Here is a 20,508-nt window from a genome sequence, read left to right on the forward strand (position 1 = left end):
AAATGTCAAAACCCACCTGCCATACCCACCCGCAAACTTAAAAACACCTGGGGCATCCTTGGGGACCCCCCTTCTATTTCGCTAGTTTTTAAGTTTGTCCCCCAACTTTGTACTTTTTCGTCCCCTTTTTCAAAGTAATTTTTTGGGGTGTTATTAAGTTTTTTTTAAAACTTTTTTTTTGACACAGTTTACCTTTTGGGGGCTGTCCCAAGGGTGCAGGGTGGTTCCCACAAGTTTGCACCCCAAAACCCCAATTCTGCACTTTTTTTCGACAGCTTTCATAGGCAAAGCTTTTTCCCTTATTCCAATGCATTGACTCTCCGCACCGGAGAAAAGTCTTTGGAATTGAATACGGGGATAAGTTTTCGCCTTGCGAAATGAAGTCACCGGCGAAAGTTTTCTGCAAAAACTGGCTTTTCGCACCTAATTCAATACGGCCCTGAGCGGGAAAACCAGAAACAGGTGGTTGTTACTACTCTGATAAAAGGATCATGTTGGCAGCTATGATTATGTTTGGTCACTAAGTTATGCATTAGTGACCAGTAGATAACTGTGACCATTCACAGTCTTCTTGCATAACAGCTGCTGGTGTCATTGCATATCTATCTATCTATCTATCTATCTAATCTATCTATCTATCTATCTATCTATCTATCTATCTATCTATCTATCTATCTATCTAATCAATCTATCTATCTATCTATCTATCTATCTATCTATCTATCTATCTATCTATCTATCTAATCTATCTATCTATCTATCTATCTATCTATCTATCTATCTATCTATCTATCTATCTATCTATCTATCTATCTATCTATCTATCTATCTATCTATCTATCTATCTATCTTCACACACACACAAGTATATTTCTGAGCCCATAAGAAAGATGGCGGCCTCCTAGCTCCACTTCTTCCCACACCCATCTGGAGCTTCTGATTGGAGGAGGCCGGCAGTGGCGCAGGGGGGAGGGACGTCTCACAGGCGAGAACGCTCATTGGCCGGCTGGCCTCGGGGAACGCACTGATTGGTTGGCACGGGCAGCCGGGCCGCCGCCGCACCTCATTGGTTGGAAAGTAGGTTAGTGGTGCGACATTTACAGTGAGGGCAGAAAGTAGGTCACGGACGCGGCTGTTTATGTGAGCTCGGTGTGCGCGGCTGACGGGTGAGTGACAGCGCCTGCTCTGGCCCCTGCCAGCTGTCCTGTCCAGGGAGGGAAGTGCAAGCTCTTCTGGCCAGCACTGGGGCACCATCATTGACCACCAGCTGGCATTTGCCCATCATACTCCTTCTGGTCCCCGGACTGCTGCCTGATGGGGGCCACTGGCTCCTCTAGGTACGTCTAGAGTGCAAGCTTAATGGGCAAGAGATGAAAATAATTGCTTTACCCTGGTGCATTTTTTTATATTTATATAGGTATTTAATATTATTATTACCAGTTTTATATATATGTGTATGTATGTATGTATGTATGTATGTATGTATGTATATATATATATTTGCTTTTCCTACATGTCACCTGTATTTCCTGCGTGTTGTCTGTTTTTGTGCCAGAGAAATACATTTATATATGTGACAGATGACAGTGCCGGCCAGTGACTTGGAAGCTGCTTATTGTTACTAGTTACAGGGAAGCATTGCAGTGATTCTTCCCTATGAAAGTGATTGTAGGAGGTTGGGTTTAGTTATCACAAGTCTTGGTAATTGTCTTTTTTTCCTTTATTTCCTTTGCATGGGACTGATAATTACTAAATGCTGGGTCATGTATCATTGTGTATACAGTTACTTTGTTGCACTGCGCCTTGGGAGCTTACACTTTAATCTGAGAGCGGATGGGTTCCTGAGACGCTGGTGAGATTGGCAGCTGGTTACCCCACATAGCTCTTCTATTCCTTGCGTTGTGTTCTTCCCCGTTGTTATCACCTGCACCTGTTAGGAGTGCGTTAGTCGGCTGTAAGTTAGCGCTGAAGCTGCGTTGTCACTTCTGTTACACTTAGAGCCACTATAAGGCTGTAAATGTTATTCTTGTGAACCCTCTGGACGTTAGTGCATCTCATCTATAGCTTGACTTATATGAGAAGCCTGTTTGGGACCCAGCGGACTCTTGTTTGCGCTGACTGGCGCGCTTAGCACTTTTGCTGCTAGGTGACGCAGCGTTGGAGGCAGCCCCCTCCCCACCCCTATCATTAAGAATCTTATCAGTGAGGGGCTTGTTAGATGCCCTCCGCTGCTGAGTGTAGATCACCCATTATTAGACGGAAGATGGATGTTATATGAGCAACATTTAGTCATATTTTGATGTTTAACCCCTAAAAATATTCCAGTAAAATGGATTTCTGTTTTGAGCAATTGCTGTTCCGCAGAATAATGGTATTTACAAAGATTAGCCGCTCTTTATCCGGAGCAGTGCCAGCAGCTTATCGCACATGTAATTAGTGCCAGTATACGTGTGCCCCTGACCTAAACATAACCGCATTTACCAAGAGGAGGCATGAGTCCATTTTGTTTTATGTAGTTTATTTCTCCTGCTAGTACAAAGCTGGTATGGTGAACGCTTGGGCCATTGTATCATCATAGCTCTGAGTGTATGACCGTCACAATGCTAATTAGTGATTGTATTCTGTGTCATGCTGAGATTGTATTCCCACCTGCTTGTGATGTAGGGGGTCTCTCGGTCCATCGCTACGTTACCCTGCTGTTCATCATCTGCCTGAATATGCCATTGCTTCCATGTGTGTGCTGGTCACTAAGCCCCTTGTCTTCATGAAGTTACTTCTGTGACTGTGAATGCAGCTCACATGGGTGTATAACCATGGGAAATGAGTCTCGTGGACCTGGGAGCTTACACCCCACAGGTCCGTCAGCTCAGCGACGCTCTGAGATGTCCACAGAACTCAGTCCTAACGTTCCTGGGGTTCCTCTAGATTTGGGAGAGCGGTGCGTGATGTTTAATTTGTGTCTGGTGGTTATATCATGCTTCCAGCGGGTTAGTCTCATCCTTCATTATCAGATTTGAGATCTCCTTACCGCGCTCTGTCTTCCCTGTCCAATACATTTAGGTCAGTAGGTTACTGTCAGAGCGTGGGCGAGACACCGCCAGTCTTACGTGACCGTCTCCTTCCGAGCACAGAGACCATACAGAGATACTAGTGATCTTGCTTTGGGTTTGCATCACAGGCTGAATTACAGGCATTACGGTAAGAAGTGACAATATTGTGTCTTCCAGGAGTTGTGCGACACTGCGCCTCCATCCAGAGCCGTATTAGCGGGCGGTGACTCACTATAAAGGCTGCTATGAGTAGGAGATGTTTGTGCTCTTTCCAGTTATGATGTCACGTTCTAAATAATGTCTTAGAAACCCTCCCGTACAGAGGACTAGGGTGGAAGTAACACAGCCCACTTCATGCTGTATTTGTGTCTCTGCTTCTGCAGGAAAATACCAGTAATGAGAATATAGCTCTCCATATGGGGCTGTTGCTGCACCCTCCTGCCCCAAGCTGTGCGGTGGCCCCATGAAGGCTTCCAAAATATTAGTAATCTCAGCAATACTACAATAATCGGGATGTAGTTATTATCCCGGCCGTCTGGGTGCCGGTGCAGGGATCCCGACAGTAAGTATTGGGTTAGGTTTAGGCTGCAGGGGGAGGGGGGGAGGGTTAGGTTTAGGCTGCAGGGGGAGGGGGGGAGGGTTAAGTTTAGGCTGCAGGGGGAGGGGAGGGTAAGGTTTAGGCTGCAGGGGGGGGGGAGGGTAAGGTTTAGGCTGCAGGGGGGGAGCAGGGTAAGGTTTAGGCTGCAGGAAGGGGGGGAGGGTTAGGTTTAGGCTGCAGGAAGGGGGGGAGGGTTAGGTTTAGGCTGCAGGGGGGGTTAGGTTTAGGCTGCAGGGGGGGTTAGGTTTAGGCTGCGGGGGGGAGGGTTAGGTTTAGGCTGCAGGGGGGGGAGGGTTAGGTTTAGGCTGCAGGGGGGGGAGGGTTAGGTTTAGGCTGCAGGGGGGGGAGGGTTAGGTTTAGGCTGCAGGGGGGGGAGGGTTAGGTTTAGGCTGCAGGGGGGGGAGGGTTAGGTTTAGGCTGCAGGGGGGAGGAGGGTTAGGTTTAGGCTGCAGGGGGGGTTAGGTTTAGGCTGCGGGGGGGGGGTTAGGTTTAAGCTGCGGGGGGGAGGGTTAGGTTTAGGCTGCGGGGGGGAGAGGTTATTCTTACTGCAAGTACCCCACGAGTGTCGGCTCCCTGTACCCAGCCCCAATAAGCAGCTGCAGCTCTGATTAGAGATGAGCGGGTTCGGTTTCACTCTGTTCTTTTCGCCACATTAGCGCCAGTTCAGATTTCTCTTATTAGCTATCCAAAACACGTGAGAGCCGGATAGCCAATAAGATAATCCGAACTTGCGCTAATGTGGGGAAAAGAACAGAGTGAAAGTCGCTCTGGTTATAATATAGTAAGAAGATTATAGAATTGTCAGTCAGCCTGTTAGGGGTATATTTACTAAAGTGAGAGTTTTCAGAAGTGGAGATGTTGCCCATAGCAACCAATCAGATTCTAAAGGCAGACTAGATGGGCCAAGTGGTTCTTATCTGCTGTCAAATTCTATGTTTCTTATCGTTTATCTAGCACCTTCTGGAAGATAATAGCTAGAATCTGATTGGTTGCTATGGGCAACATCTCCACTTCTATAAACCTCTCACATTAGTAAATTTACCCCTTAGAATGCAAAGAAGCTACAGTATAAGTCCAGGGCAGGGTCACTAGTTAGTGACTGCTGAGGGAGAGAGCAGTGGTACAGGCAGGGCAGAGGCACAGCAGGTAGACTGGCAGGGCAGAGGCACAGAAGGTAGACTGGCAGGGCAGAGGCACAGCAGGTAGACGGGCAGGGCAGAGGCACAGCAGGTAGACGGGCAGGGGTACAGCAGGTAGACGGGCAGGGCAGGGGTACAGCAGGTAGACGGGCAGGGGTACAGCAGGTAGATAGGCAGGGCAGGGGTACAGCAGGTAGACGGGCAGGGCAGGGGTACAGCAGCTAGGTAGACAGGCAGGGCAGAGGTACAGCAGCTAGGTAGATGGGCAGGAGCACAGCAGGTGGCAGGGCAGGGGTACAGCAGGTAGACGGGCAGGGCAGGGGTACAGCAGCTAGGTAGATGGGCAGGGCAGAAGTACAGTAGGTAGATGGACAGGTCAGAGGTACAGCAGCTAGGTAGACGGGCAGGAGCACAGCAGGTGGCAGAGGTACAGCAGGTAGACGGGCAGGGCAGGGGTACAGCAGCTAGGTAGATGGGCAGGGCAGGGGTACAGCAGGTAGACGGGCAGGGGTACAGCAGGTAGACGTGCAGGGCAGGGGTACAGCAGGTAGGTAGACGGGCAGGGGTACAGCAGGTAGGTAGATGGGCAGGGCAGAGGTACAGCAGGTAGGTAGACGGGCAGGGCGGAGGCACAGCAGGTAGACGGGCAGGGGTACAGCAGGTAGATGGGCAGGGCAGGGGTACAGCAGGTAGATGGGCAGGGCAGAGGTACAGCGGGTAGATGGGCAGGGCAGAGGCACAGCAGGTAGATGGGCAGGGCAGAGGCACAGCAGGTATAGACGGGCAGGGCAGGGGTACAGCAGGTATAGACTGGCAGGGGTACAGCAGGTAGGTAGATGGGCAGGGGTACAGCAGGTAGACAGACCAGCGTAATGTGCCGCTCGCAGTGGAAGTAATGAGAGAGCAGCTGGAAATTAGGAAAGTGCGGTTGGTGAGGATCCCTGCGTGGCCGGGCTTCTGACGCGCTTTTTGCCATAGGGCTTGGTCACAAGAATCCAGTGTATTCCATATTGTACTCTAATATATACAGTATATCCAAGGCTTTGTGTTACCGAGCTGAATAACATACATGAATGGTCCATGGAGTTTATATGGAGATTTTATATATATATATATATATATATTTCCATCTCGCTTTGCTGCAGCAGGCGCCATGTTATGAGGGGGGAGCTTATCTCTCTAAGGGGCCTATTTATCATTAAATATTTGCAGCATATTCCCCGAAAACACCCATTTTCAAAGGATATCCGTAATCATTAAGTAGCCCACGAATGTACCACGGAGGGGCGCAGCAGATATCTCCGAATTCCACTGCGGACCCTCCATTTATGACAGTAGCCGCAGCCCCTATTGGCTTGTGTGGGGGTTGCGATGCTGTCACTTGCCAAGCACCGGAAGGCAAAGCATCTGCACATGGCGTTAGCCGCTTAGCCTAGCCTAGCAGGGGAGAAGTCACGGGTACTGGAATGGGAGGAGGTAATCGGCACAGAGGTGACGTGAGGTGAGTGTGGTCTGAGAGTGTACAGGAGAGGGAAGAGGAATTGAGGGCTTGAGAGTGAGGGTGAGAACCTTAAATACTGTGCTATAATATGCAGAACCTGCAGGAGGCGCCCTGTGTGAAATGACGGCCGCTGCCGGCTTTCCTGATCAGCTGCGTGGACATCTCGGCAACCCTCATGACGTCTATGAAATCACGCTGCCAGGGCCAGTGAAGCCACAGGGACCAATGTGCCCCTGTTTTCTGCAACGCTGCCTGTCGCCGTCCCCCAAGTGCCAGCGGCATGTTACTCTTGCTGCGGCTTTTGAGGCTCTGCGATCCCCAGATCTGCACATGTGCTGTACGGCTTTTCCGCTTGTACAGATCTAAATACGTAGGGCGTGTGCGTAAACATGGGGTTTACATATATATCCCAGAATTAGGCCCCAATGTTAGTGTTCACTCTAACCCCATGACCAGACAGGGCACCAAATATGAAAGCGGCACATCTGCGTGCGCCTAAGTATCGTGCGAGTTTAGAATGACGACATCTATTCATCCTGTGCTCGGTGCTTCCCCCCGCGGTAAGGGGGGGGACGGGGAGAGGCGCAGCGGGACGGGGAGAGGCGCAGCGGGAAGGGTGGGACGGGGAGAGGCGCAGCGGGACGGGGAGAGGCGCCAGCGGGACGGGGAGAGGCGCAGCGGGAAGTGGGGGACGGGGAGAGGCGCAGCGGGGTAGGGGGGGACGGGGAGAGGCGCAGCGGGAAGGGGGGGACGGGGAGAGGCGCAGCGGAAAGGGGGGACGGGGAGAGGCGCAGCGGGTAGGGGGGGACGGGCAGAGGCGCAGCGGGTAGGGGGGGGACGGGCAGAGGCGAAGGGGGGACGGGGAGAGGCGCAGCGGGAAGGGGGGACGGGGAGAGGCGCAGCGGGTAGGGGGGGACGGGGGAGAGGCGCAGCGGGAAGGGGGGGACGGGGAGAGGCGCAGCGGGGTAGGGGGGGACGGGGAGAGGTGCAGCGGGTAGGGGGGACGGGGAGAGGCGCAGCGGGAGAAGGGGCTTTGTGGGCCCGTCAGCGTCCCCTTGTGATCAGCCTCTATAATAGTAAGGCGCGTATTAGGGTTTTGGAAGGAATTGGGCCGTGACAATGGGTAATGAGTAATTAGTGTCATTGTATCTGCTACACTAAGAACGAGCAGATGTAAAGTCATAGAAAGAATGAAGAAATGATCATTGTTATATGGAGCCAGAAGGGTCCCCAGTGCCATAGAGGTGTGTTATTCATGCCTAGAAAATACCCACTATATATATATATATGTGTGTGTGTATGTATGTATGTATGTATGTATGTATGTATGTGTATATATATGTATATATATCTCTCTCTCTCTCTCTCTCTCTCTCTCTCTCTCTCTCTCTCTCTCTCTCTCTCTCTCTCTCTCTCTCTCTCTCTCTCTCTCTCTCTCTCTCTCTCTCTCTCTCTCTCTCTCTCTCTCTCTCTCTCAGGAATAGACGAAGGGTGTTTAGTTATTATGGTATTTCTCCCAAGCTCGGCGCACGCCATGACTGTAGGCTCCATACACCGTGTACATAGGCCTGGGCACCGCCTGGAGCGCTACAATGTTCATTCACCTTTTATTTGCCTCCTGCGGCCGTATTGCTGGCTCCTGCGTCTCTGGTGCGCTTACTGTGTTACTAATGTGCTGTTAGGACCATTGTGTAGCAGAGCTGAGTCCCTGTATGAGATCTGTCCTGGTACCACGCGATCTTCCTGGCCGTGTCCTGCATTCAGCATGGTCTCCGGTGATTCTCTGGAAAAACACTTGTGTACCAAAATTAATATTACTGTATTAGTAGTTACCTGGCAACCAGCTGCAATTGCGTCTCCTGCATTGTGATTAAACGTTCCATCTCCCGACAGCCTGGCATTGATTATTCAGACATAAACCTGCACTGTAGGAAATGAGTGTTCACCCCTGGGATGAAGGACTGTGTGGGGAATATTACTGGTGGGACTAGGACTCACCCCTGGGATGAAGGACTGTGTGGGGAGTATTATTGGTGGGACCAGGACTCACCCCTGGGATGAAGGACTGTGTGGGGAATATTACTGGTGGGACTAGGACTCACCCCTGGGATGAAGGACTGTGTGGGGAATATTACTGGTGGGACCAGGACTCACCCCTGGGATGAAGGACTGTGTGGGGAATATTACTGGTGGGACCAGGACTCAACCCTGGGATGAAGGACTGTGTGGGGAATATTACTGGTGGGACCAGGACTCACCCCTGGGATGAAGGACTGTATGGGGGATATTACTGGTGGGACCAGGACTCACCCCTGGGATGAAGGACTGTGTGGGGAATATTACTGGTGGGACCAGGACTCACCCCTGGGATGAAGGACTGTGTGGGGAATATTACTGGTGGGACCAGGACTCACCCCTGGGATGAAGGACTGTGTGGGGAATATTACTGGTGGGACCAGGACTCACCCCTGGGATGAAGGACTGTATGGGGGATATTACTGGTGGGACCAGGACTCACCCCTGGGATGAAGGACTGTGTGGGGAATATTACTGGTGGGACCAGGACTCAGCCCTGGGATGAAGGACTGTGTGGGGGATATTACTGGTGGGACCAGGACTCAGCCCTGGGATGAAGGACTGTGTGGGGGATATTACTGGTGGGACCAGGACTCAGCCCTGGGATGAAGGACTGTGTGGGGGATATTACTGGTGGGACCAGGACTCAGCCCTGGGATGAAGGACTGTGTGGGGGATATTACTGGTGGGACCAGGACTCAGCCCTGGGAGGAAGGACTGTATGGGGGATAATATTGGTGGGATGAGATGTTGCACAGTCCACAATGTATCACTCTGATGTCTTATGCTTTGTGTACAGTTTACATCTTTTACAGGGGGACAGAAGGTTGTGTCTCGTTCCTAAGGGACGTAGTAATTAAATAATCAAATTATTTATTGCCCGTACTTGTAAATATAGCGTAGTCGTCAGTAATCCTTGTTACTCCGATCCATTTATTTGTTTGATTGGTGTGTAATCATTCTGTACATGTCCGCAGTGTCCCACAAGGGCCTGGTGATTATGTTTTGTTCTCACTCACAGACCCCAGCTACACATTAATTACTGATAATGGTAACACATTAACTCTGTAACATCTGACAATGCAGAGGCATTAATGCCAAGATTATAATGGTGAAACGCAGCGTCTTCCGCATAATACTGTCCTAATTGTGTTTAATGACTCTGTGCCTTATACATTCTGTACTGGGTGCTGAGCTAGCCATGTATATCCAGCAATATAGTAACTAGCAGCCAGAGGAGGGATGTGTCCAGGTACATCAGTAGGTTACCCTGGGAGGCAGCCAGAGGAGGGATGTATCCAGGTACATCAGTAGGTTACCCTGGGAGGCAGCCAGAGGATGGATGTATCCAGGGAGATCAGTAGGTTACCCTGGGAGGCAGCCAGAGGAGGGATGTATCCAGGTACATCAGTAGGTTACCCTGGGAGGCAGCCAGAGGAGGGATGTATCCAGGTACATCAGTAGGTTACCCTGGGAGGCAGCCAGAGGAGGGATGTATCCAGGTACATCAGTAGGTTACCCTGGGAGGCAGCCAGAGGAGGGATGTATCCAGGGAGATCAGTAGGTTACCCTGGGAGGCAGCCAGAGGAGGGATGTATCCAGGTACATCAGTAGGTTACCCTGGGAGGCGGCCAGAGGAGGGATGTATCCAGGGAGATCAGTAGGTTACCCTGGGAGGCAGCCAGAGGAGGGATGTATCCAGGTACATCAGTAGGTTACCCTGGGAGGCGGCCAGAGGAGGGATGTATCCAGGGAGATCAGTAGGTTACCCTGGGAGGCAGCCAGAGGAGGGATGTGTCCAGGTACATCAGTAGGTTACCCTGGGAGGCAGCCAGAGGATGGATGTATCCAGGGAGATCAGTAGGTTACCCTGGGAGGCGGCCAGAGGAGGGATGTATCCAGGGAGATCAGTAGGTTACCCTGGGAGGCAGCCAGAGGAGGGATGTATCCAGGGAGATCAGTAGGTTACCCTGGGAGGCGGCCAGAGGAGGGATGTATCCAGGTACATCAGTAGGTTACCCTGGGAGGCAGCCAGAGGAGGGATGTATCCAGGGAGATCAGTAGGTTACCCTGGGAGGCAGCCAGAGGATGGATGTATCCAGGGAGATCAGTAGGTTACCCTGGGAGGCGGCCAGAGGAGGGATGTGTCCAGGTAGATCAGTAGGTTACCCTGGGAGGCAGCCAGAGGATGGATGTATCCAGGGAGATCAGTAGGTTACCCTGGGAGGCGGCCAGAGGAGGGATGTATCCAGGTACATCAGTAGGTTACCCTGGGAGGCAGCCAGAGGAGGGATGTATCCAGGGAGATCAGTAGGTTACCCTGGGAGGCAGCCAGAGGAGGGATGTATCCAGGGAGATCAGTAGGTTACCCTGGGAGGCGGCCAGAGGAGGGATGTGTCCAGGTAGATCAGTAGGTTACCCTGGGAGGCAGCCAGAGGATGGATGTATCCAGGGAGATCAGTAGGTTACCCTGGGAGGCGGCCAGAGGAGGGATGTATCCAGGGAGATCAGTAGGTTACCCTGGGAGGCGGCCAGAGGAGGGATGTATCCAGGGAGATCAGTAGGTTACCCTGGGAGGCAGCCAGAGGAGGGATGTGTCCAGGTACATCAGTAGGTTACCCTGGGAGGCAGCCAGAGGATGGATGTATCCAGGGAGATCAGTAGGTTACCCTGGGAGGCGGCCAGAGGAGGGATGTGTCCAGGTAGATGACTTATGTCAGCCTTGTTGCTGCTCCGTTCTTTTGACTGGGTACACAGTGAAGGTGCCTACACACTTGGCGATATTTTACCCGATCTGGCTGATTCCGACGCATCGTGACGACAGATTGTGTAAAATATGCTCACGATGCGTGCTGTGGGGCAGATCTGCCAATCTGGGACACGATACACTGGAAAAAGTCTGGATGCAGGAGAGATCGTTTGTAAATTGGACACTTTAAACACCAAATCGTGCGCAGAGCTGCCGGGGAGGAGAGTCAAGGGAAATCGTACACATGCGCAGATCGCTAAGTGTGTAGTTACCTTTAACAATGTTTACCTAGCCGACCTGTCGTGTGATGGGAATTCCAGCATTGGCAAGTGCATACACACTTGCCGATGTCGGGAGCGGTATTGCGCATGCAGGTCCGACGGGCGATGTAGCTAATTATGCGCGGGAGCAGCATCGTCGGCAACATGAGTGTACACACTAAACGATGTTGCAGATATGTCGGCAGATCCCGCTGGATCAGACAACCTATGATCTAGTTTGTACCGCCCATTAGTTATTATCCCATTCAGCAAGTTTAGTGAATGAACTACAAATCATTGAGAATTAGTGAAAGATAAGTAACGATGGCTTTGTGTTTTAAATAGCTAAAAAGACCATTACACCTACAGTTGCGTAAAAGACAGTTTTTTATTTAAACCAGGTTTTTTTTTTTTTTTTTTGCATTAACGTTTTAATGGAAAAAAACCTGAATCCTGCTTATTACATTAATACTGTGAAACATTGCTATGTATTAGAAATATTGATCAGTCACGATTTAATGCTTTCTCACGATAACAACAATCCAAAGTTATTAGGATTTTTTTATCTCATTAAGGGGCGAATTCAAAAGCTGCAAAAAGTGCCGTCTGGCGAAAAGTGGGTTGAATTCGCCTGTTTTGCCGCAATGTTTTCTCCATGCGCGCCCCCGCTTTTCGCCCTATTCAATTGTAAAAAACGCGAAAACGTGGATAGGCGAATGTTCTCCAAAGCGAAACTAGCGAAAAGGACATATTTTTTGGGGGGAAATCAGTCTGTACCCCATTAAAAGCTTTAGTTACCCTGGGAATCAATATAGAATATTAGTAATAGCCCTAATAAGAGAAATGATAGAAATCAATGTTTTTTTCTGAAAAATAAGTACCGAGGATAAATTTTGGGTACCTGAAAATGGGTACTAGTATATTTTGATGTCTCGAAAATGAAATTGTAAAAAATCTCAAATATATACCTGTTGCAGCCTCGTACAATCCCAAAACACCTTTTTTCATTTTCGCCCCAAAAATGACATGTCTTTTTTGGAGTGAATTAAATTAATCTGTACCCCAAAATATGGATTTTGCACTTCTTTTCTCCTGCCCTTTGCTGGAGAGACTTTTCCGCCTGTTTTTGCCTATGGAGTTTTTACGTAAGCGAGAACTCCGGGAAATTGAATATGGAGATACTTTGAAAACAGGCGAAAAGTGCAAATCTGAGAGAACTTTTCTCCAAACGGCACTTATTGAGGCTAATGGGATACCTCCCTAACAAAGAACTAGGCTAAGGGGTCTATGTATTAATAATTGTGGCACTGCTATTCAACTCACCGGGGATATTTCCATTTTTACTAAAAATATCCCGGCTATGTACTATCGGGAACTCGTAGGGAACTGCTGTCCCGTGAGTGATATCCCCGGTATTGAGAAAAGTCTTTCACTGAAGTGAGAGAATTCCGCAGGGGAAGCTGACACTGGCATGCGCACAGCGTCCGCTTCCTGGACTGGCCGGGCGCTGCAGGAGAAGAGATCAAAAGATCTCTCTTCTGCACCAGGAGCCCCCATAGGCAAACAGTAGTTTACACCATCTGAAGATGGTGCAAACTACTGGGGCTAAACTCCGAAAAGCATTGCTTTTTGGAGTTTAGTACATAGGGTCAGATTGAAGTCCCCATTGATAATAATGGGGACTGCGATCTGCAGCGCTATTTAGCACCTTGCTGGAGATTTCTGTGATATCGCCTGCATTGTGCTATTAGTACATAGGAACAATACATAAAAGTATGCAGAAACTGCAATTTCTGCATAAATTTATGTAAAAAAAAAAACTGCTTGATACATAGGCCCCTAAGTTCTTTCTTTCTTCTTCTTTTTCTTTCTTTTCTTTTCTTCCTCATTAATGTGTTGGAGGTGTTTATCCTTTAAGATTGAGAATATTAGTTGTGGTTTTCTCCTGTCCTATAGGATTGTTAGGGGAGGACTTTGTGGAGCCTTTGCTGATGCTAGGCACATTTAGTACCTCTCTGATTTGGTTAACCCTCCCACCCTATCTATTCTCTGTTGTGTGTGAATTCACTGTATTGGTTCAACTCACTCAAATGAAGACCACACTCAGCAAGAATGTGGAAAATTACTAGAGAGATTCCCTTATAATAATCTTTAAAACAAAAAAATCACAGCATATTAAAAATAAATAAATGTGTTTTTAAATTAAAAAAACCTTTTGCTTTAAACAAGCCACCCCTGCTTAAAAGGAATGTAAGCTTCAGGCAAGTGCCTGCCTCCTCCAGCTCCCCGCCAATCACTAGGGGCCAGCTCTGGCTCTCTGAGCCTCCACTACATACATCCTTAGATGGGCCAGTTGCTGCCTAATATAACCACCTTATTATAATGCTGTCTGGGGTGCACAGGCCTTTGTAGTATAACAGTACTACTACTAGTCACAAATGGCTTCAGGCGTCTTTCAGAATTGGAATCATGGTTTGATCCTTTGGATATATTTTTCCTATGCAAACCAGACTTCCTGTCTGTACACAGATACTGCTGAGTCTGGTCTAGCATCCCTGTACACTGAAGAGCTATCAGCCAGCTTACAGTACATGATGTCTGCTTACTCCTGGGGAGAAGGTTTTCATTTTTTTTCAGCCCGCTAAGCAGTTGATCAGCACGTATGAAGGGACATGAGAGCTGGCGGGCTCAGGTTATTAATGTGTTACACTTGTGATGCGTGTAAGTGTGACTGGCCGTCCTGATTAGCGTTCCGCCAGCATCCTGCGTCTTCTGATTGCGCCCTCAGTCACAGGCGGGCTGACTTGAATAAATATTTGAATAATTGAACCACGCCGTTGATCTCATTAGAATAAATTGCGCTGTGGGTTACATGTACGGTCCTCACTTCTCCCTCCTATAGGTTTATTTTTTTTGGCTTCTCCATGACCCAAGCAATCGGCCTTAATGAGAGGCTCTATAGCAAAAACCTGTCCTGCTAATTGCAGCATTTTGCTTCACATGTGCTGTTTCTGTGCATGTTACAACTCTATCCTATGGTAGGAGGTGAGGTTGGGAGCGGTACCCGGTGGTCATAACACTATAATATATGCTCCATTTACAGTAAAACAAAGTACTTACAGACATATACAATTGGTGCCTCAGCGCTGATTCAGGCATTTGAAGATGGCGCGCAGGAACGAGGGTTAACCCCTTCAGTGGGGGAGCGAGGGGAGTTGGCTCGGAACTGGGAACCGGCGGCAGGAGGCTATACTCGGACAGAGACATTGTACCTGCTATCGTACTGGTGCCTACGGAGGCTGACAGAGCCGTCATACGCATGGATGTACACAAGGGAAGGACTTTGTAATAACGCCGATTGGCAATAGCCAGAGCTGCCGACGCCCCCTGAATTAGGCCCCGTGTATAATTATAATGACCCCGTTTTTTGTTGTTATTGAGCACAAAGGTTTTGAGAAAACAACATAGTATCATATTAATATAACCTGTATTATGAGAAAAAGAAAAAAACTATTTGGGTCAGGAGGTGGAAAATGCAGAGGGTGTGTGTCAGGGCGTTTATTACCCCAAAGGGGTGTCTTTACAGTGTTTTTTTTTTTTACGACAGCGCATCTTCATGCAGCACTTGCATGTAACGTAGTATGCGTAGTCGCACATATATATTTTATGCGCACAGTTGTGTGCGATCAGGTAAATGCGTCTTCTCTTTTTGGGCACATTTTCCGTCTGCGAACCTTTTATGGCGTAATGCACAGTTGGAAGCATTTATAGATGCACCTCAGTTCTGTCCCTACATCCTAGTAATCTATAAGGCTGAATACATTGTCCTGACGCCATAATGCCGCCTCCGCTGTGACAGGTGCCCTGTAAGGATCCACAATATTATAATCTGTGTCCTCGGGACAGAAGTGTTTCGCAGCAGACTGGCCAGCCAGAAAGGGATTCGGGGCCAGACTTGCGTATCCACTTGCCGATTAAAATGAGCGATATAACGATATCATTATCATTCAGTCGCTCATTAATCGGGCCTGAAAATGTCAAAAACGCCCAGCGATGTGCGTTCCCGCTGGTCGTTTTGGATATCTATCATCGCCTGAACATGCTGGTCAGTCTGCTGATAACGACCGATTGCCCATGTTCAGGGGTGATGGAGGGTGCCTGCACTGAGTGATATATATCATACAGTGTAGGCACTACAGGAGATGAGGAACCACTGTATGATTACCATGTACTGTCGTTCCACTATCTGCTAGTGCAGGGGTGGCAACCAGTCAGAGTCAAAGAGCCCAAAAATATCTCTAGGTATGTTAAAGAGCCGAGATGCGAACATGCAAAAAGAGGCGTGGTGCCCCTGGTATGATTTTGTTTTTTTAGGAGCATGTAAAAGCGCATAGCACAGTCACCATGGAGGTAACTATTAAAGGGAAAGAAAAAGCCAGAACAATAAAAGAAAACATTGAAAAAAAACAGATCCACCACATAAACTACACTGAAACAAGCCACATCCACATAAATACACTGAAACAAGCCACATCCACATAAATACACTGAAACAAGCCAGATCCACATAAATACACAGAAACAACCCAGATCCACATAAACTACACTGAAGCAAGCCACATCCACCTAAACAAGCCAGATCCACATAAATACACTGAAATAAGCCAGATCCACATAAATACACAGAAACAAGCCAGATCCACATAACATACACAGAAACAAGCCAGATCCACATAAATACACTGAAACAAGCCAGATCCCCATAAACTACACAGAAACAAGCCAAATCCACATAAACTACACTGAAACAAGCCACATCCACATAAACTACACTGACACAAGCCACATCCACATAAACTACACTGAAACAAGCCACATCCACATAAACTACACTGAAACAAGCCACATCCACATAAATACATTGGAAATAAAAAAAATCAGATTTACATAATACAATCCAGCCCCCCCATGTGTTACAACAGCAGCCCCCCAATGTGTCACAACAGCAGTCAGTGTCAGTCAGGGAGCCACATCAGGACAATGGAAGAGCCACAGGCTGACCACCGCTGTGCTAGTGGATATTCACCTTACTCATGAAAATAAAATTAGGATAAGAATACTATGACATGATCGCACGGATGGCTCAGACAGATTTGCTTACTGGCGTCTGATGAGAAGTCCTTGTCTCAGATGCAGTCGGCTTCCTAGAAAGTTGTTTATGAATTTAGAGGAAAGCAGCAGATTTGTCAATCTTGGACGATGGACCAGCACAGAGGGTGTAATCAGTGGCGTAACTAGGGCAGGGCGAGCGGGGTTCGTGCCCTGGGCGCCGTTGGACCGGCGCCGCGGGGGGGGCGCTGCCGGCCACGGTACCGGGCCGCCCGCCCTAGATAGCCAGTGTAGCGCCGACCGCAATGAGTGCGGTCAGCGGTACACATTTGCACAGGACCGGCGCTAGGCTTCCAGCGCCGGTCCTGTGCTGCATGCCTGAGCCCGTTCCCTCCCCCTGAGCGCTTGCCCAATAGCGCCAGGAGGCGGGCTCAGGCTGTGCATTACACACGCATCGCTGCCAGCGCTGGAGGCGATGCGTGTGTTAAACAGCAGCTAATGAGAGTCAGATAGACTCTCATTGACTGCTGCAGCACCCACTGCAAGAGCCGGGCTTCCGTCCGGCTCCTGCAGTGGGTAATGGGACTGACGTCAGTCCCATAATGCTGAGCGCGCCAGCCCGGGCGGACTGGAGGGCGGGAGCGGCATCGCGGACAGGAGCAGGAGCAGCGTGGAATCAGGTAAGTATATTTTTATATATATTTATTTTTAAACCTATTTGCAGAACGGGGGAGGGGGGTGGCTACTACTGGGAGGACCTCTACTGGGGGTGGGGGCACCATTATTGGGAGGACCTCTACTGGGGGACTACTACTGGGGGCACTTAATCGGGAGGGGGAACCTCTACTGGGGACTACTACTTGGGGGGGGGACTACCACTGGGGGCATTCTAAAAGGGGCCTATTACTAGAGGCACTGCACTCGGGGGACCACTACTGGGGGCAATAATAGGAAGGGCCACTACAGGGACCACTGGATAGGGGGGGGGTCACTACTGGGAGCCTGCATCAGGGGGACCTCTACTGGGGGCACTGCATGGGAGGGGGGGACACTACTGCTGGGGGCACTATATAAGGGGCTTACTGCTAGGGGCACTGCGGGGACCACTACAGGGGGCACTAGATAGGGGGGATCACTACAGGGTGCCTGCATAAGGGGACCACTACTGGGAAAACTGCATGGGGGGGGACTACTGCTGGGGGCACTATATAAAAGGGCACTGCATAAGGGGATACCGCTACTGGGCGCACTGCATTGTGGGGACTGCTACTGGGGGCACTGCATAAGGGGGAACACTACGTGGGCCACTGCATTTGGGGGGGCCACTACTGGGGGTACCGAGTAAGGGGAACTAATTGGGGGCTGTATAAGAGGGACCACTACTGGGGATACTGTATAAGGGGCACTACTATGGGCCTGCATGAGAGAGACCACAACTGCATACTGGGGGTACTGTATAAGGGGTACTACTGGGGTTAAGGTGCATATGGATAGGAATGTTCAGTTTGAAAATAAAGGGGTGTGTCATGTTGACACGCCCCATTTTTAAGTGACCACGCCCATTTTTTTTGACGCGCGCGCCTTCAGCGCGCACACATGGGGGGGTGGGGGGCTCCCTTTTCAAATTTGCCCTGGGCTACAAATACCCTAGTTACTCCACTGGGTGTAATGGTTAGCATTGGGCAGCACAGACAGTGTAATGGTTAGCATTGGGCAGCACAGAGGGTGTAATGGTTAGCATTGGGCAGCACAGAGGGTGTAATGGTTAGCATTGGGCAGCACAGAGGGTGTAATGGTTAGCATTGGGCAGCACAGAGGGTGTAATGGTTAGCATTGGGCAGCACAGACTGTTTAATGATTAGCATTGGGCAGCACAGAGGGTGTAATGGTTAGCATTGGGCAGCACAGACGGTGTAATGGTTAGCATTGGGCAGCACAGAGGGTGTAATGGTTCGCATTGGGCAGCACAGACGGTGTAATGGTTAGCATTTGGCAGCACAGACGGTGTAATGGTTAGCATTGGGCAGCACAGACGGTGTGGTGGTTAGCATTGGGCAGCACAGAGGGTGTAATGGTTAGCATTGGGCAGCACAGAGGGTGTAATGGTTAGCATTGGGCAGCACAGAGGGTGTAATGGTTAGCATTGGGCAGCACAGAGGGTGTAATGGTTAGCATTGGGCAGCACAGACTGTTTAATGATTAGCATTGGGCAGCACAGAGGGTGTAATGGTTAGCATTGGGCAGCACAGACGGTGTAATGGTTAGCATTGGGCAGCACAGAGGGTGTAATGGTTAGCATTGGGTAGCACAGGCGGTGTAATGGTTAGCATTGGGTAGCACAGGCGGTGTAATGGTTAGCATTGGGCAGCACAGACGGTGTAATGGTTAGCGTTGGGCAGCACAGACGGTGTAATGGTTAGCGTTGGGCAGCACAGACGGTGTAATGGTTAGCGTTGGGCAGCACAGACGGTGTAATGGTTAGCGTTGGGCAGCACAGAGGGTGTAATGGTTAGCATTGGGCAGCACAGAGGGTGTAATGGTTAGCATTGGGCAGCACAGAGGGTGTAATGGTTAGCATTGGGCAGCACAGAGGGTGTAATGGTTAGCATTGGGCAGCACAGAGGGTGTAATGGTTAGCATTGGGCAGCACAGACGGTGTAATGGTTAGCATTATTGCCTCACAGCACTGAGGTTGTGAGTTCGATTCCCACCACTGCCCTAACTGTGTGGAGTTTGTATATTCTCCCTGTGCTTCGTGGGTTTCCTCCGGGTACTCCGGTTTCCTCCCACACTCCAAAAATATACTGGTAGGTTAATTGGCTCCCAACAAAATTATCCCTAGTGTGTATGTGTGTGAGTGTATGAGATAGGGAATATAGATTGTAAGCTCCACTGGGTCAGGGACTGATGTGAATGGAGAAATACTGTCTGTAAAGCGCTGAGGAATATGTGTGCGCTATAGAAATAATTGGTAATAAATAATTTGGAAAGTATAAAACCTTTTTGTTGTATCAAATCCTCATTGTAAAGAGTTTTCTATTGTCAAACTCCAGCCTAGAACCGCTCTCTTATAATGCAGCTTCCCAACCAACATGGCGGCTTTATGTTACAGTAATGAGCCGGACCTTCCTGATGGGCTATGTATACATGTATAGTGTGGAATATGTATACATGTATAGTGTGGAATATGTATACATGTATAGTGTGGAATATGTATACATGTATAGTGTGGAATATGTATACATGTATAGTGTGGAATATGACACTGCTTTGGAGAGTTAGAGACATTCTCCATTTGCACCCCACACGGTGATGGAAGGGTATTTTTTTTTTAATTAAGTTTTTTTTTTTGTCAAACAATAAAAAGAAAATAAGCAGCATTATCTGTTCCTGTAAATAACAGCCGCAGATCTGTCGCCGTACATTTACTCGCCATGGAACGCTTGTGCAGTGGAAACTACGTTGGGAGCTCTTGGTTGAGCTGGGGCTAGATAGGTCACTGTCTCCACGTATTTAGCTGGTCTGTGGGGCCTGCTCCATCCCTGGGGGGTAATCTGTACCCCCATGGTGCATCTAATAAGTGATGCAGGTGGATTATCTCTGACTGAGACTAGGCAGCCCAGCAGGTAGCCGCCCGGCCCTGCCGCCCCAACGCTTTGCTGTGGGGTGACTCGCTTTATCCAGTGCCAGAATGGTGCGCTAACCATTTATTTGGGTTTTTGTTATTGTTAAAATCCTAATCGGTTAATTTCTGCGTCTCCGTAACCTGGACTAATACATCTCAGCGGGGGTACATTGATCTGAAGCATTCATTGTTCCTGCACAATCTAGTGTTACACGTCTTTTATTAATCTGCCCTTACATGAGCGCTACATACAGCGTGTACTTTCTTCTGCACAATGAGGTTCAGCATATTCTCATCTCTTCTTAAGGAGACTAATCCTATTTTTCTTTTTATTGTATTTGTCTAATGGAAGTATTAAGGGATATGTGCATTGTATTGTATAACGGATACACGTATAAAGA

The 20,508-nt window shown here is 49.2% G+C and overlaps 1 protein-coding gene across 4 annotated transcripts in view; it reads left to right on the forward strand.

The window, feature by feature from the left end:
* The first annotated feature begins 1,077 nt into the window (after positions 1-1,077).
* BMAL1 (basic helix-loop-helix ARNT like 1) overlaps positions 1,078-20,508 on the forward strand; it is a 148,257-nt gene continuing 128,826 nt past the window's right edge. For 2 of the 4 annotated variants that reach the window (XM_088458956.1, XM_088458960.1), the window contains exon 1: positions 1,086-1,337. The gene's annotated coding sequence lies outside the window, so the exon portion shown is untranslated. Of the gene's footprint in view, positions 1,338-3,115; positions 3,199-20,508 lie in introns of those variants that run through there. The other 2 variants (XM_088458957.1, XM_088458959.1) reach the window with 2 other exon arrangements.

The sequence above is a fragment of the Taudactylus pleione genome, unplaced genomic scaffold, assembly GCF_031769625.1.
Source record: "Taudactylus pleione unplaced genomic scaffold, aTauple2 ptg000875l, whole genome shotgun sequence".
NCBI classification, from domain to species: Eukaryota; Metazoa; Chordata; class Amphibia; order Anura; family Myobatrachidae; genus Taudactylus; species Taudactylus pleione.